The 15,334-nt window shown below is 53.6% G+C and overlaps 1 pseudogene; it reads right to left on the bottom strand.

Moving 5' to 3' along the window:
* Positions 1 to 9,094: 9,094 nt before the first annotated feature.
* On the bottom strand, positions 9,095 to 10,265 carry LOC111258238 (annotated as a pseudogene).
* Between the last annotated feature and the right edge of the window lie 5,069 nt (positions 10,266 to 15,334).

Raw genomic sequence — 15,334 nt, 5'->3', positions numbered from 1 at the left:
TTTCATCGCGCAGAAACGCGAGGTTAGGCAATTTGTTGTTGCTTCAATGCTCTTGCGTAGAAACACAAGTTTTCATCATGCAGAAACGTGAGGTTAGGCAACTTGTTGTTGCTTCAATGCTCTTGCGCAGAAATGCATGTTTTTATCGTGCAGAAATGCGAGGTTAGGCAACTTGTTGTTGCACTTTGCTCTTGCGTAGAAGCGCAAGTTTTTATCACGCAGAAACACAAGGTTTGGTAACTTGTTGTTGCACTTTGAGAATCATTGACGGAACTTCATTTCCTTGAACAATAAAAATTTTACAAGGATCTGCCTCATTAAAAACTTTGCTTGCCTCCAGAAAGGAGCCCCCCAGCAAGGAAAAGAGTGCAGTCCAAATACGAAAAGGTAAATGCGATAAAGTAACTTCACAAGCTGAGGGTAATGTTGTATAGGATGTTAAGGATAGTATTTATGCAAGCTATCGATGTTCCATGCGTGTGGTAGCTCCATGTCGAGTTGGTCCACAAGATGGATGGATCCTGTCCTATTACTCCGTGTGACAATGTAAGGCCCTTCCTAGGCTTCCTGCAATTTCCCAAGGTTGTTCCAATTTTTCTTCCTCTTAATAATGAGGTCACCCACTTTGATGACCTTATGAACAACTTTTTGTTTCTCGACCTCCTTGTTTCTTACGGGTAGTTATCAATGCTTTCTTCTTCTTGTAATATCTCAAGCTTTATCATATCTTTTTTAATTTTTATGTTATCTGGGTTAGCCTCATCCTGCAATACTCTCAAGCACTTGTTTTTGATTTCTTTTGGTGTGACTGCCTCGGAGCCAAACATAATTTGGAAAGGTGTGAAACCTGCTGCTCTAGATGCTCTGGTGTTGTGGGACAAGATTACCCTCGAGAGCTCATCGACCCACTTTCCTATCTTTTGATCGAAGAGACATTTCTTGATGGCTGAGAAGATCAAGCCATTTGCTCTTTCCACAGCCTCGTTTGACTGAGGGTGATATACTGAGGCAAATTTCACCTTTGTACTAATGCTGGCACAAAACTCCATGAAGTCATAACAATCAAATTGTTTACCATTGACCACAGTTAGTTCCCTGGGTACTCTGAATCTGTAGATGATGTTCTACCAAAAGAATTTTCGAATTGAGCCCAAGGTTACGTTTGCTAGTGGTTTAGCTTTGATCCATTTTGTGAAGTAGTCGAATGCTACTACAGTGAACTTGCAATTGCCGGTCCTACCATGTTCGTGCCCCATCTTTGTAAAGGCCACGTTGGTAGGATGAGCTGTATTGGCAGTGATGGTGCACTGTGTTGGTTTGTCATCTTTTGGTAGGCTTCGCAGCTTCTTACGAGGCTTTGCGCATCACGAATTGCGGTGGGCCAATAGAATCCTTGCCTCCGTGCTTTATTTACCAAGTCTTTGGATCCAATGTGCGACCCACAAAAACCATTGTGTATCTCAGCTAGTAGCTCTTTTCCACTTTCTGTGTTTATCCACCGAAGCAAAGGGGTTGATATATATCCCTGACTTGTATAATTCTCCATCAATTATTGTGTATCCCCTGGCCTTTTGTTTTAGCCTACTTAGCTCGACCTTGTCGTGAGACTCAAAGTAACCTCTCATGTAAGCCATGATTTGGGCTCTCCAATCAAAGCTTTGAATTGCCTTTACCATCTTCGAGGCTGGTTCTTTTGTCTATGGTGTGCAAATGACTTCATAGAATACATTAGGGGGCATAAGCTGATTCTGTGCTGCCACTTTCACCAATGCGTCTGCCTCATCATTTTCCACTCTTGGGATGCGCTGCACAGTGAAGTCCTTGAAATGATTTTTTGTTTCTCTCACTGCGGTGAGATACTTGATTAGTTCTGGCTCCCTAGCCTCGCTATCCTTTTCTATGTGCTTTTTATGATGAACACTTGTTGACCCAGGGCCTTCATTTTCCTTAGCCCCATGAGCAGTGCCTCGTATTCTGTGGTGTTGCTTGTAGACCCCGCATTACTTGCGAGGCTAAGTCCTGCAGCATATCTCATTTTTACGCCTAATGGCGTGTAATGATAGCCGAGATTCCAGCTCCCCTGTCACACTAGGCACCATCACAGTGTATGACCCCTGGGGTCTCAACCTCGTCTTGGCTTGTGCATGGAGAGGTCCAGTCTACAATGAAGTCTGCCAGTACCTGTGATTTTATGGCACTTCTTGTCTTGAAGTCCATAACGTATTCTGACAACTCTGATGCCCATTTAGTAATTCGCCCTGAAGCTTCTCTGTTTGTAAAGAAGTCTTGCAGTGGTTGACTTGTGACTGCTATGATTTTGTGGCCCTCGAAATGGTGTCGCAGTTTATGCGCTGCCATAACCACTGCATATGCAATTTTTTCTAGCTCCAAGTAGAACAATTTTGAGCCTGAAAGTGCTTCCGATGCGAAGTAGGCTGGAATTTGCTTCAATTTTCCATCAATTTTTTCTCTTGAATCAGAGCAGCGCTGATAGCTGAGTTTGAAGCTAACACATAGAGAAAGAGAGGTGATTTTGGTTCAGGTGGGCACAGCTTGGTCATGTTTGTCAAGTAGTCTTTAAGCTTTTGAAAGGCTTCCTTCTGCTGTTCCCCCCACTCAAACTTTTTAGAGCTTCTCAATACCTGGAAGAATGGTAAGCTTCACTCCGCGGCTCTTGGAATGAACCTGGTGAGAGCTGCAATTCTTCCCGTTAGCCTTTGCACGTCTTTTGCTGAGGCAGGCTCCCTCATATCAGCGAGTGCTTGGATTTTGTCCAGGTTAGCTTGGATGCCCTTCGTTGAAACTAGACATCCTAGGACCTTGCCTCGTTGAACCCCAAACACACATTTCTTTGTGTTGAGCTTCAGGTTTGTTACTCTCAAGTTGGCGAATGTCTCCATGAGGTCAAGAATGTGATCTTTCCTCCTATCACTCTTCATGACTATATCGTCGACGTAAGCTAGGATATTTCTGCGAAGCTGTTTGGATAAGATAGTTGCTATCATTCTTGAGAAGGTTTGCCCTGCATTTTTTAACCCCTCGGGCATTCTAACGAAGCAAAAGGTTCCAAAAGGTCTTACAAATCCTATTTTTCTCTCATCTTCTTTTTTTATTCTAATCTGGTCGTACTCCAAGAATAAGTCCAACAACAACAACATTTCGCTGTTGGCAGCGTCATCCACCACCTTGTCTACCCTTTCCAGTGGGTAGTCATCTTTCGGGCAAGCCTTGTTTAGATTAATGAAGTCTATGCACATTCTCCACCTACCATTCGTCTTTTTGACTAGAACGGTGTTGGCCAGCCATTCTGGGTAGATGATCAGTCGTATGACATTAGCCTCAAGGAGTCTTTCAACCTCAGCCTTCACCGCTGTGCTTTTTCATCTGACATTTTTCTAAGCTTTTGCTTTTTTGGTTTCACACCAGGCTTTATGTCGAGGCTGTGCTCGATTATTTCTCTATCGACCCCTTGGAGGTCGCCTGCGGACCAGGCGAAAACATCTTTATTTTTGTTTAGGAAATCGTTTAACTCCTCTTCCTCGTGCTCGAGGTTAGCCCCTATTGTGACATATCTATTTAGGAAATCGATTAACTCCTCTTCCTCGGGCTCGAGGTTAGCCCTATTGTGACATATCTATCTATGATGTGGTCATCTAAGAGAACTCTTTTTTTTTTTGCTGTCCGCACTTATCTTTATCTTCTCTCTGTCCCTCTTGGGCTCAACATATGGTTTTTTCTTTTCTTGCTCCTCAACCTCGTTGGGAGTTGTTAGGTGGTGGACATTCTTTTGCCCAGGAGTTGCGCCTTTTTCTATGTTCCTAGCGGTTTACTGGTCGCCATGGACCGTGAGGACTCCTTTCAAGGCTGGAATTTTCATACATAAAAATAGCTGCATGATTGTTGCGTCAAACTTGTTGATGAATCCTCTCCCGAGGATGGCAAAGTAGGGGTAGTACATTTCGACAACATCAAATGTAATACGCTCTGTTCTTGCCTTGTCGAGACTTCCAAATGAGATAGGAAGTGCAATTTTTCCTAGGTCCTTAACTGGCCTTCCCCTGAAGCCAAGCAGCGGAACCTCTGCCGGCTCCAGCTAATGAGGGTCAATCTTCATTTCTCTGAAGGTGTTTGCGAAGATAATGTCCGCAGAGCTTCTATTGTCAATCAGGACCTTTCCTATTTTCCATCTGTCAGTGCGGAATCTGGCCGACTAGTAAATATTGTAGTTTTGCTATGCGTTAGATTGGATATAGCCTAGCACACAATGACACAGGATTTATACTAGTTCAGGCAACGTTCCCTACGTCCAATTCGGGGTCGGTCGGTTGACTATATTCCGAGCCCAGGTGCTCAAAGTATGCAGTGGGGGTACAAACGACTAAGGGATGATAGGGGGTGTCCGAGTCCCGGTCGTGCTCTAGTCCAAGTGGAAGAGTGACAGGGGGCTTAGACGTGGGCTAGCCCAGGTGCGCGTGATCTCGTCGTCCCTCCCATGGGGCCAAGTGTTGCAGGAAGGCAGTCCCCTCGATGGAGATTCTGTGGGCATGCCTTGAGGTCAAGATCGAACGAGAAGTTGAGATGACCCTTTCCGCTTCTAAGCGGGTCGGGCGAAGGCCACTGGGGCTCATCTGCTTTTCCCCTAGCTCCGTTTGACGTGAGGCAGCCTCGAGCCCTTCGCAGGCCGGCCTTCGAACCTCGATCGATCGTGGCTCATTTCGAACAAGTTGCTATTGCTTTGTGACGCGACGCAAAGCAATTGTAATGCAATGATGGTATGTATGGGATGAATGTATGTATGTATGAATGCATGCATGCGTGAGATAGATGAATGAATGAATGCTCACGTGCTGAGAAGGAAAAACGGAGGGTTGGTAAAATTACCTCGGTCGGGCTTTCAGGCATCACCCCATCCACGGTTTCTGCAACTAGAGAGGCTAAGCTGACGCCGCTTACCTTGACGGCTCGAGTGACAGGCTCGGGGGACCCATGATAGGCATGCCCGAGTGGAATCCGGATCCATCATTCGTGACGCGGTCGGCATGGCTTTCATGTGGCATTCCACTATTTCTTACCTGTCTCTCGTCTGGTGCCCGAGTCGCCTGATCGGCTCGAGGGGCCTGCTGGCTTCTCCTCGACGGAGGTTCTGATGGTGGGCCCTTCCAAACCTCGCCTCGGAAGGTGGAGGGTTGCTTGCGTTCGGTCATGCCCCGTTTTTTGCGCCCTTACTGCGGTAGTGGGTGGGCCCCACCCAGGCCATGTTCCGTTGCCCAGGCCACGTCTCGTCAGTTACGTCCCGTCAGCTAGGACTCCACACCGCCTTCCCCATTAAATAGGGGGGAGGCAAAGGGTTGTTGCCCGTCCTTTCACCTCTGCTCAATCGCTGCCACTTCCTCTTTGTCCTATTCGCCAAGCTTCCTTGCGTGCCAAGGCAAGTCCTGGGAGAGAGGGGGTGGAGAGAGAGGGAGAAGGAAGCCTTATAGATCCGTTCATTGCTCCCGTCGCGCAATGTCCAATTGGAGGCCATCCACCATGAGGGAGGACCTCTTGGACGATTTCACGGTGAGGGGACTGCTTCCGCTGAAGGAGGTGGCCGGCTGGAGAGCTTTGGAGCCAGGGGTCGTTGTTCCGCAACCCAAGCTCGACGAGGTAGTCTCCTTCCTCGCCTTCCACAAGCGTGGGCTCGGGTACCCCACCATTGGTTCCTGCGCGGGCTTCTCAATGATTGGGGTCTGGAGTTGCAGCACCTCAATCCAAATGGGGTGCTGCACATCATCGGCTTCATCACCATCTGCGAGGCATTCCTCGGGATGGAGCCGCATGATGATCTCTTCTAGCGGGTCTTCAGCGGGTGAGCTTTGTCCGAGGGGAAGGCGACTGGGGCAGCTCCGATCAACAGATTCGCCTTGCAGAAGAGGTCCAAGGTTGCCTACCCGCCGTACACCCCCCAACAATTCTAAACGAGGATGGCACGGTGAAGAAGGACAGCTGGACGTGGGGTCCTGCCGCCAAATAGGTGAAGCGGGTGGAGATCATCGAGGAGGCGCTGAGGGAGAGGGGCAGCCGATGTAGAAGTATTCCGGCCCGTTGGATCCCAACCACGTGTGGCCGAACGAGCTGTCAGGGTGCAAGGTCATGCCGCGTATCGACCGGGTGCTGTAGTTGGGGAGGGATTCGACCCTCAGCATGCCCCAACCTTTCCATGTCGGGTGACTTGGTATGTCTCTTCCCGTGCCCCATTTCTTCTTTATCCAGATCTTCCGACCGATTCTGAGTTGTTTGCCTCGCAGGGGCTTGAGCACTACAAGTCCCAACTGCACCTCCCACAGGGGCCAGAAGGCACGGCTCGATAGGCCGAGCAACCCCACGGAGTCGGATGATGATTCGGACTCTTCGGAGGATGAGGTGGATGGGGGCGCCGCCGCGACTTTGATGGGGCACCACGAGCCTGCGGCTGTGCTTGGTATGGGGGCACCCTCCATCACCCCTGAGTCAAGGAAGCACGCCGTGGGTGAGGACGTCACCCATGATCAGGAAGCGAAGCAGGCGTGGTCACCACCACTCCCTTTGGAGGTGCCATCGGCGTCGCAAGCCCCGGCACCTAGTGTGACAGTGCGCGGCGGTTGGTCAGAGGGATGCGACCGTGAGCCAATGCCTTTGGAGCAGGTGCGCGCGCCCAGTTCATAGCAGAGGGACACCCCGCTGGTTGCTCTGGTGGTTTTGCCATGAGCTAGAGGTCGCGGTCGCTCGCAGGCCGACCCGGGGCCAACCGGGTCGCCGTCGCCCTTGGTCGTCCCATGGGGGGGTGTGGGTTGCAGCCCCCGAGCGGTCCTCATCCGTTCGGCTTCCGATCTCCTCCGGTCGGGTATGTGGTCGTACCTTCCTTTGCCCATATGATTGAGTTTTTTTAGGCATGACTAACTCGCTTCCATACCTTCTTTTGCAGCGGCTGGCCGTCAGCTCCGACAGGGATCATTCTTCGTCCCCCGCACACGGAGTGGAGGCCCAGCCTGCAGTAGGTCGTGATGAGCGAAGGGGGTAGTAGGCTGTTGTTGGCCCAACCCACCTTAATGGGGCTTGCTTCTCCTCCGTCAATCGCGAGCACGGCGATGGCCGTAATGACGGTGATCCCAGCAGTGACGATGGACCCTGCATCAGCAATAACTCTAGCGTTCCCTTCCCTACTGGTCACAGAGGAGGTGAGGAGGGACGCTATGCTCCCTGTCTTGCCCGACAAAGGGGCGCTCGACTTGCCTTCCTGGTCGGGGTTAGAGCGGACCGAAGGAGCCATGGTCGGGCCTCCCGACGAGGCGGTGGAAGTTAGCCTGTCCCCCGAGCTGGCCCAGACTTGGGTGGTCAACCTCCCCAGCCCGCCTAGGGATGGCACGTCGGAGGCTACCGGGATGGAGGAAGGGCAGCTGCTTGCGGACCGTAACACCCCGGTGGTGGAGATTCTTTCCGACGTCGAGGAAAAAGTCAGGGTGGTGCTGCCGGTTGTCCAGCCATCCCAGGAGCAGGCGGTGATCCCGGCGTCGCTCGACGATGCGGGGGCCGGGTCTTCAAGCAGATCGGGAACGGCCCGCGAGTTGGTGTGGCCCCATCCAAACGAGCTAGGAAAGGCCCAGTTCGTGCTTCGCGATAGGAGGGAGCAGGAGCTTTAGGACCTTCTCGAGCCGAGCGGTCTGTTGGTGCGGTCGAACCTCGCCTTCACCGTCTTGGTAAGTATTGTTTTGCCCTTGGTCGTCGTTCTTGACTCTCTTTTTTTTCCTGGCTCCTAACTTGATCGCCCATACTTAGAGCTGGGTAAGAAGGTTGCACTTCTGTGGCAAGAGCTGTAGCAGTCGGAGGAGGGTCACGCCGTAGTCATCGCCGCAAAGGAGGGTAAGTTTCGTTATCTTGGGAGTTTCAGTTGGGGTCGTACCTATTTTTACCTTTTACTGACTTGGCTTCTTGTGCAGTTCTGGAGGCGGAGTTGAGGATGACAAAAGCGGTGATCGGTTGGAGCACGGAAGCATTGGCCAAGTCCCTGGAAGAGCAGGCCACCATCGAGGGAGAGCTTGACCAGCTTCACAACGTGGCCCAAGTGGTGATCCCTGAGGTGCTCAGGTCGGGTCCAAGCACTAGCGCGCCCGCCATCTAGCTCACCAAGATTCCAGACATGGTTTGGACGCTCATCTAAGATGGCATGTTTCACGGGGTGTCGGGGGTGTTGACGTCGGTGGCGACTCACCACCCCACCCTGGACTTCAAGGCCATCTGCGGAGGGTACGCCGATGGATGGAGCACGGAGGGGATCCAGGCGCTGGGTGAGAGCTTGGTCCCACACGCTCAGGCGGTCGCCGAGCATGTCACCGCGCAGTGGGTGATGGAGGCTTGCCGCTTGTTGGCAGCCGTAGACGCGGGTCAGGAGGACGTCTCCAATCCTAGTGAAGTGGTGGAGACCGGGTCGGAGCTGGACGCCGTCCCAACTGCAACTAAGCCGAGCATCAACCCGACCGTGACTGAGGAGCCTTTGACCTTGCCAACCGCACCGCCAATCGACCCGAACGGGGGTTAGCGGTAGAATTTTCATAGGAGTAGTTAGTTCTTTGTATATAAATGAATTTTGCGGGGGAGCCCCCGAGTGAACAAATTTTAAGTTCTTTTGCAAACATGATAAGGAACTTGTCCCACCTATTCTCTTTTTTCCCTTAAGTAGTTTCTGCTTTTCGCTCTTTTCCTTTCAAACCTGCCCATTGATCATAGGTTGCAACCTTAAGAGCTCAGGCGTGGCCCGCGAGGCTCAGCTACTCGTAACCGTAGTCGTGGCAGGGTTTGATCGGTGGAGAGGCTAGAGCGTAAGTTACTTAGGGTAGTTAGAGAAACGGGATGCCCTTTTGTTTGGGCGAAGTGCGTGGTTGCACGAAAGTAAGGAGGGGGTGGTACCGCACCCCCGTGGAGCCCCCGAGCGACCCAGGCCGAGAGTGTTGTAAGAGCAAGTGTTGAATGGAAAATGACCGGTAAGATCGAGTTAGGGAAAGAAATGATGTAACTACTCAATGTTCAAGGTGTTGGTGAGGATGTTGCCGTCCTTATCCTTCAGTTTATAGGCACCTGGTCAGATCACCTCGACCACCGTGTAAGGTCCTTCCCATGGCAGAGAGAGCTTGTGCTTGTCCTTGGTTGACTGGGTCCTCTGCAGTACGAGGTCGCCGACCTCGAGGGTTCTTCCTCGGATCTTTCTCTCGTGGTACCTGCGTAGGGTTTGCTTGTAACACGCAGAGTGAATGAGGGCCGTCTCTCGTGCCTCCTCGAGCAGATCGACCGCGTCCTGCTGAGCCTCCGCGGCTCGGTCTTGGTCGAATGCCTTTACCCTTGGAGCGTCGTAATCGAGATTGAATGGTAACAACGCCTCAGGTCCGTATACTAGGAAGAAAGGGGTGAACCCTGTGGATCGATTTGGGGTCGTTCTCAAGCTGTAGAGGACAGCTGGAAGCTCTGCAACCCATCATCCAGCATGCTTTTTGAGCCAGTTGAAAAAGCGAGGCTTAAGCCCTTATAGGACCATGCCATTGGCCCGCTCGACTTGTCCATTGGTCCGCGGGTGCCCAACCGAGGCCCAGTCGACCCTAATGCCATAACCATCATAGAAGTCTAGGAAATTCTTGCTAGTGAAGTTTGTTCTGTTATCTATGATGATACAATTAGGGACGCCAAATCAGTAGACGATGTCGAGGAAGAACTTGATCACCTCTTGCGAGCGCATGTTGGTGATGGGCTTCGCTTCGATCCATTTGGTGAACTTGTCCACCGCCATGAGCAGGTGAGTGAAACCACTTGGGGCCTTTTTTGAGGGACCCGACCATGTCGAGGCCCCAAACTGCGAATGACCAGGTGATGGGGATGGTCTGGAGCTCCTGCGCCGGCAGGTGAGTTTGCCGAGCGTAGAACTGACATCCTTCACATTTGTGGACCACCTCCTCCGTGTATTGCAGCACGGTGGGTCAGTTGAAACCTTGGCGGAAGGCTTTCCTGACCAGTGACCTTGGGGCCGCGTGGTCTCCATAGATCCCAGCGTGGACTTCGAGAAGAAGTTGCTTCCCTTGGTTAGTCGGGATGCATTTCATGAGTATTCCTGACAGACATCGCTTGCAAAGCTCATCACCGATGGTGACAAATATCTTGGCACATCGAGCGATTTGTCACGCTTCTATACTCTCTGGTGGGAGGACCTCCTCGAGGATGTAGGCGAGCAGCAACGCTCTCCAGTCAGTCAGGTCAAGCGCCATCACGGCGTGTCAGGGTCGGAGCCCCTGAGTGCCTGGTCGAGGTCGGGCTGCGTCCGGGTCAGATCCTCTTGGACGTGGGCAGACGGTTCGTAGAGGTCGTTCACGAAGACTCCTTTGGGAGGTGGACCCCATCTGGCCGACAATTTCACGAGGAAGTCGGCGGCGTCGTTGTGCTTTCACGGGATGTGGTGCAGCTTGATCCTCCGGAACTTGTCCTCGAGCTTGCGGACCTCTTGGCAGTATGCTGCCATGAGAGGGCTCCTGCACGAGGACTCCTTCATGACTTGGTTGACCACTAGGTCCGAGTCACCATGGACATAAAGCCGCATTGTGCCAAGCTCGATGGCGATTCGCAGCTCGTTGATGAGGGTTTCATACTCCGCGACATTGTTCGAGGCTGAGAAATGGAGACAGATCGCGTAGTGGAGCCTGTTCCCTTCTGGGGAGATTAGGACCACTCCAGCCCCCGAGCCAGGTCCCATGACCGACGTGTCAAAGTACATCGTCCAGTACATGTGGGTGACATTCGGGGTCAGGGTCTGGATCTCCGTCCATTTGGCGATGAAATCAGCCAGGGCCTGAGACTTGATTGCGGCGCGGGGGCGTACTTGATGTCATGGCCCATGAGCTCGAGTGCCTACTTGGAGATCCGACCCGCGGTGTCGCGGTTGCAGACGATCTCCCCTAGTGGGTACGAAGAGATGACCATGACCTCGTGGTCGGTGAAGTAGTGCAGGAGCTTCCAAGTTGCCATCAGCATGGTGTACAGAAGCTTCTAGACCTAGGGGTAATGCACCTTAGCATCCGTGAGCACCTCACTAACGACGTACACCGGTTGCTGGACCTTCAGCATGTGCCCTGGCTCCTCCCTCTCGACGATGAGGGCGGTGCTAACCACGTGGTTGCTCACCGCAATGTAGAGGCGGAGGGGTTCTTCCCATTCAGGAGCGATGAGGATCGGGGCTGAAGTCAGCAATGCTTTGAGGCTTTCCAGAGCCTATTGTGCCTCCTCCATCCAGACAAATGCATCTGCCTTCATGAGGAGCATGTAGAGTGGCATTCCCCGCTCTCCCAGTTGGGAGATGAATCGACATAGTGTGGCCAAGAAACCAGTGAGCCTTTGTACGCCTTTGATGTTGCGTATGGGGCCCATGTTTGCGATGGCCATGATTTTTTCAAGGTTGGCTTTGATGCCCTGCTCGGACATGATGTATCCGAGCAGCTTCCCCTTCGGAACACTGAAAATGCATTTTTCAGGATTCAATTTGACGTTGAACCTTTGGAGGTTCGCGAATGTTGCGGCTAAGTTCATGATCAAGTCGCATGCTTGAGCCGTCTTTACCACTATGTCATCTACGTAGATGGCAATAGTGGGTTTCGGCTGCTCGAATTGATCGGTTGATCGGGCGAGTCAATCTGGTCAGCGAAGCACCGCTGCATGCACCATTGATAGGTGGCACTGGCATTCTTTAGGGTCTCAACATACAGGATGTTGAGGCCACTGCCCCCATCCATGAGTACCCGGGTGAGGTGCTTCTTGTTGACGATGGGGTCGATGACGAGTAGGTAGCGACCCGGTCGGGGGACATATGGGGGATGGTCCCTCTAATCAAACGCGATCGGGTAGTTCGACCAGCGAAGGAAAGTGGGGACAGCGGAATCGACGGTACATACCTCCCGATAGAGCACCTTGTGCTGGAGTTTGCAATGGTCGGTGTCAGGTCTTCCCAAGATCATGAGGCATCCCTCGGGGTCAGGGAAGCCTTCTCCTTCCTTGCCTTGAGCGCCTCCCTTCTTGGCTGCGTCCTCCTTGCCTTTCCCCTCCTTAGGCTTACCGGCTTGCCGTAGGAAGCGCTTGAGGAGTTCGCATTCCTTGTAGAGGTGCTTGATGGGGTAGGCGTGGTTGATGCATGGGCTCTCCATGAGCTTGTCGAAGTGGTCGTGCTAGCCCTGCTGGGGCTGCATGCCCAGGCAGTCAGTTGCGGCAACCAAGATCGGGTTGGTCGAGTGGCGCCGATCCTTCTTATTCTTCTTGCCCCATTGTGTGGAGGGGCCCTCGTCCCGGTCCTCGTGCTTAGCTTTGCCTTTGTCCTAACTGCCGCTGAAGACCGCCCCAACCGCCTCCTCGCCAGAGGCGTGGTTCATGGCGATGTCGAGCAGGTCGCGGGTGGTCCGGAGCTTCACGCAGCCGTGCTTGTGGACCAAGGACTTGCAAGCTGTCCCAGAGAGGAATGCGCTAACAACGTCCACGTTGATAACATCAGGGAGGAAGTTGCATTGCCTCGAGAACCTATGGATGTAATCCCATAGGGACTCGTTGGGCTCCTACTTGCAACTCTTGAGATCCCAGGAGTTCCCGGGACGGACGTATGTCCCCTGGAAGTTCCCTATGAAGACCTTCTAGAGTTCCATCCAATCGCGAATGCTGTTGGATGGGAGGAATTCGAGCCACGCCTGAACGAACTCCCCTGCGTAGATGGGGAGGTACTGGATGATGAAGTAATCATCATCTGCTCCACCGGCTCGACAAGCGAGCTGGAAGTCTTCGAGCCATACATCGGGGTTCGTATCCCCAGTGTACTTGGCGATATTGGTGGGCGGTAGGAAGCGTTGTGGGAACGATGCTTTTTGGATGCGGCGACCAAAGGCTCGTGGTCCCGATCCATCTGGGCTAGGTTTCGATCGCCGTTCCGATCACTCGGTCAGTCACCACGCCTAGGGTGCACTTCCTTGTGCTCTTCGACGGACCGATCGTGGCCCGTGCCGCCCGCGCTTGCCGCCCTTTGGTCAATGTCGGCGTCGTGCCGAGCCAGGTGTCGCACATGGATGATGCTACGTGTGTCATGGTTCGGTCCAAGCAGCTCGCGCACACATGGCGCTGATGCTGGGTCAGGCTGCAGTGCCGCTGTGGCGCTCTGCCCTGCACGACGCAGTTGCAGGGGCGATCGGACGGAGCAACTCGGCTGGTGCGGCCATAATGTCCCGGTCGGGCAAGAGGCTGCGTGTCACTGTCATGATGTGGAGCTTTCCGCGTATTGGATGGCGGCGGTTTGCACTAGAGCTCGGAGGTTTCGGTGGATTGCCTGCTCCTGGGGGTCAGCTGGCTTGGGAAGACTGCGCAGAAGCATCGCTGCGGTAGCGATGTTCTGCCAGCCTGAGCGAACTGCAGGGGGTCATCCCCTCTAGCCAGAATGTTGCACTGGACCTAGCGGGCGCGGCCTTGAGTGCCACTCGCCGGGTTGCGCGCATGCAGCTCGGAGTGATGCGCTGGGCATGCCGGTGCTGGCGGCTGCCTGTCCTACTACCACTATCGCAGCACATTGTCATGCGCCTGTGCCTGCGCCAGGGCCTCCGCATAGTGGTCCGGTGGGGTGTGAGTCTGCTGAGACTCCACCACCTCTGGTGGCTGTCTCGGGGCGTCCACCATGGCGCACTCCCGGGACAAAGGATGGCTAGGTGCCGATGTTGGAGGCGTCGCTCTCGATCTCTTCGTTGCAAAGGTCGTGGAAGGAGGCGGGAGCATAGTCCGCCATTCCCACGAACTCGCATGGGTGAGGAGGCGATGTCACGGCCCTCCAGAGCCCCCATGTGTACACGTCCACAGGGGACGCGAGACCGTAGGGGAACCAACTGTGCGACGAGGGCGGCGGAGACAATGGAGTTCCTCCGGAGAGCTGGCGAAAAGTGTTGACCAATGAGTACATGATAGTGTCCACGTCACTCACCATGGGGTTCGGGCCTAGCATGGACTCGATATGGAGTGCGAGCACCTTGATGTCGAGTGGCTTGCGGCTGATGGAGGGAGCTCCTCCTCCCGGGGACGCCGGGATGATCTCCTCCTCGGGGAGGTGGAGTACACCAAGCTGGTCGGCGACGAAGTCCATTCTTCCGAAGCGGAAGGTCTAGGATGGCGCGAAGATGGGTGGAACCCACATCCCATTGAGCGTGGGTGTGGGAAACTCCAGCAACCCGAAGCGAATCGTATCGCTTGAGCCCGCCATGCCAAAAGTGGTGGGAAGGTGGGCCATCCAATGACCTGCAAAACACAAACGCAATGGCGTCTTCAACACGGATGGCACCAACTGTCGGTGCGGAATCTAGCGGACTAGAAAATATTGTAGTTTTTCCGTGCATTAGATCGGTTATGGCCTAGCACACAATGACACAAGATTTATACTGGTTCAGGCAACGTGCCTTACGTCCAGTTCAGGGTCAGTCGGTTCACTATATTCCTGAGCCCAGGTGCTCAAAGTTTGTAGTGGGGGTAAAAACGAGTGAGGGATGAGACAGGGTGTCCGAGTCCCGGTCATGCTCTAGTCCAAGTGGAAGAGAGTGACAGGGGGCTCAAACGTGCACAATGTGTTTGAGAGTGTGTACGCGTGTGGGAATGTAAGAGATGTATCAGCACGTATCAAATGTGGATGCCCCGTCCCCTTTTATAGTAAAAGGGGACGGCCTTACAAGTCAGAGAGAGAGGGAGGGAGAGAGTGTACGGGCGCTGCCTAGTCTTATCGAGGCCCACATCGTCGGGTATGGTATGGCTGCCATCCTCGGTCCCTGTTCATCTTGTCAGGCCACTCTGTGTAGTGGGTAGGTTGCGGCGGCAGTGCGCGGGGTGTGCGCAGGGCGTGGTGTGGTATGGTTCCTCGTACGGTAGTTGACTCGGACGCTTCCTCTTATCCGTTTCACCTACTCCCCGAGCATACACTGAGCGGGCGTCCCCGGTCGGTTGTCCCGGTCCCCGACTGTGCCGGTCGGGGGAGCGGTATGCGTTGGTACAGCGTGTCCCTGGTTGGGGAGACTTGGTCGGAGTCGGACTGTGGTCCCAGCCCTGACTAGGGGGCTCCTAGTCGGGGTGACGACCAGGCTTCCTGGTCGGAGGAGCCGGTCGTTGGCCGAATTTCGGTCTTGGTCTGGCGTTGTGTAGCTGGGCTGGCCCAGGTGCGCGTCGCCGCCGTGCCTCCCTTGGGGCCAAGTGTTGTGGGAAGGCGGTCCTATTGGGGACCCTGGGTCTATGGACCTATCACCATCCAACAATGATTGCTTCAATCACCATCACGTTGTTATGC

Source organism: Setaria italica, chromosome VIII, assembly GCF_000263155.2.
Source record: "Setaria italica strain Yugu1 chromosome VIII, Setaria_italica_v2.0, whole genome shotgun sequence".
In the NCBI taxonomy this organism is placed as follows: Eukaryota; Viridiplantae; Streptophyta; class Magnoliopsida; order Poales; family Poaceae; genus Setaria; species Setaria italica.
This window is presented reverse-complemented; position numbering and strand designations above follow the sequence as displayed.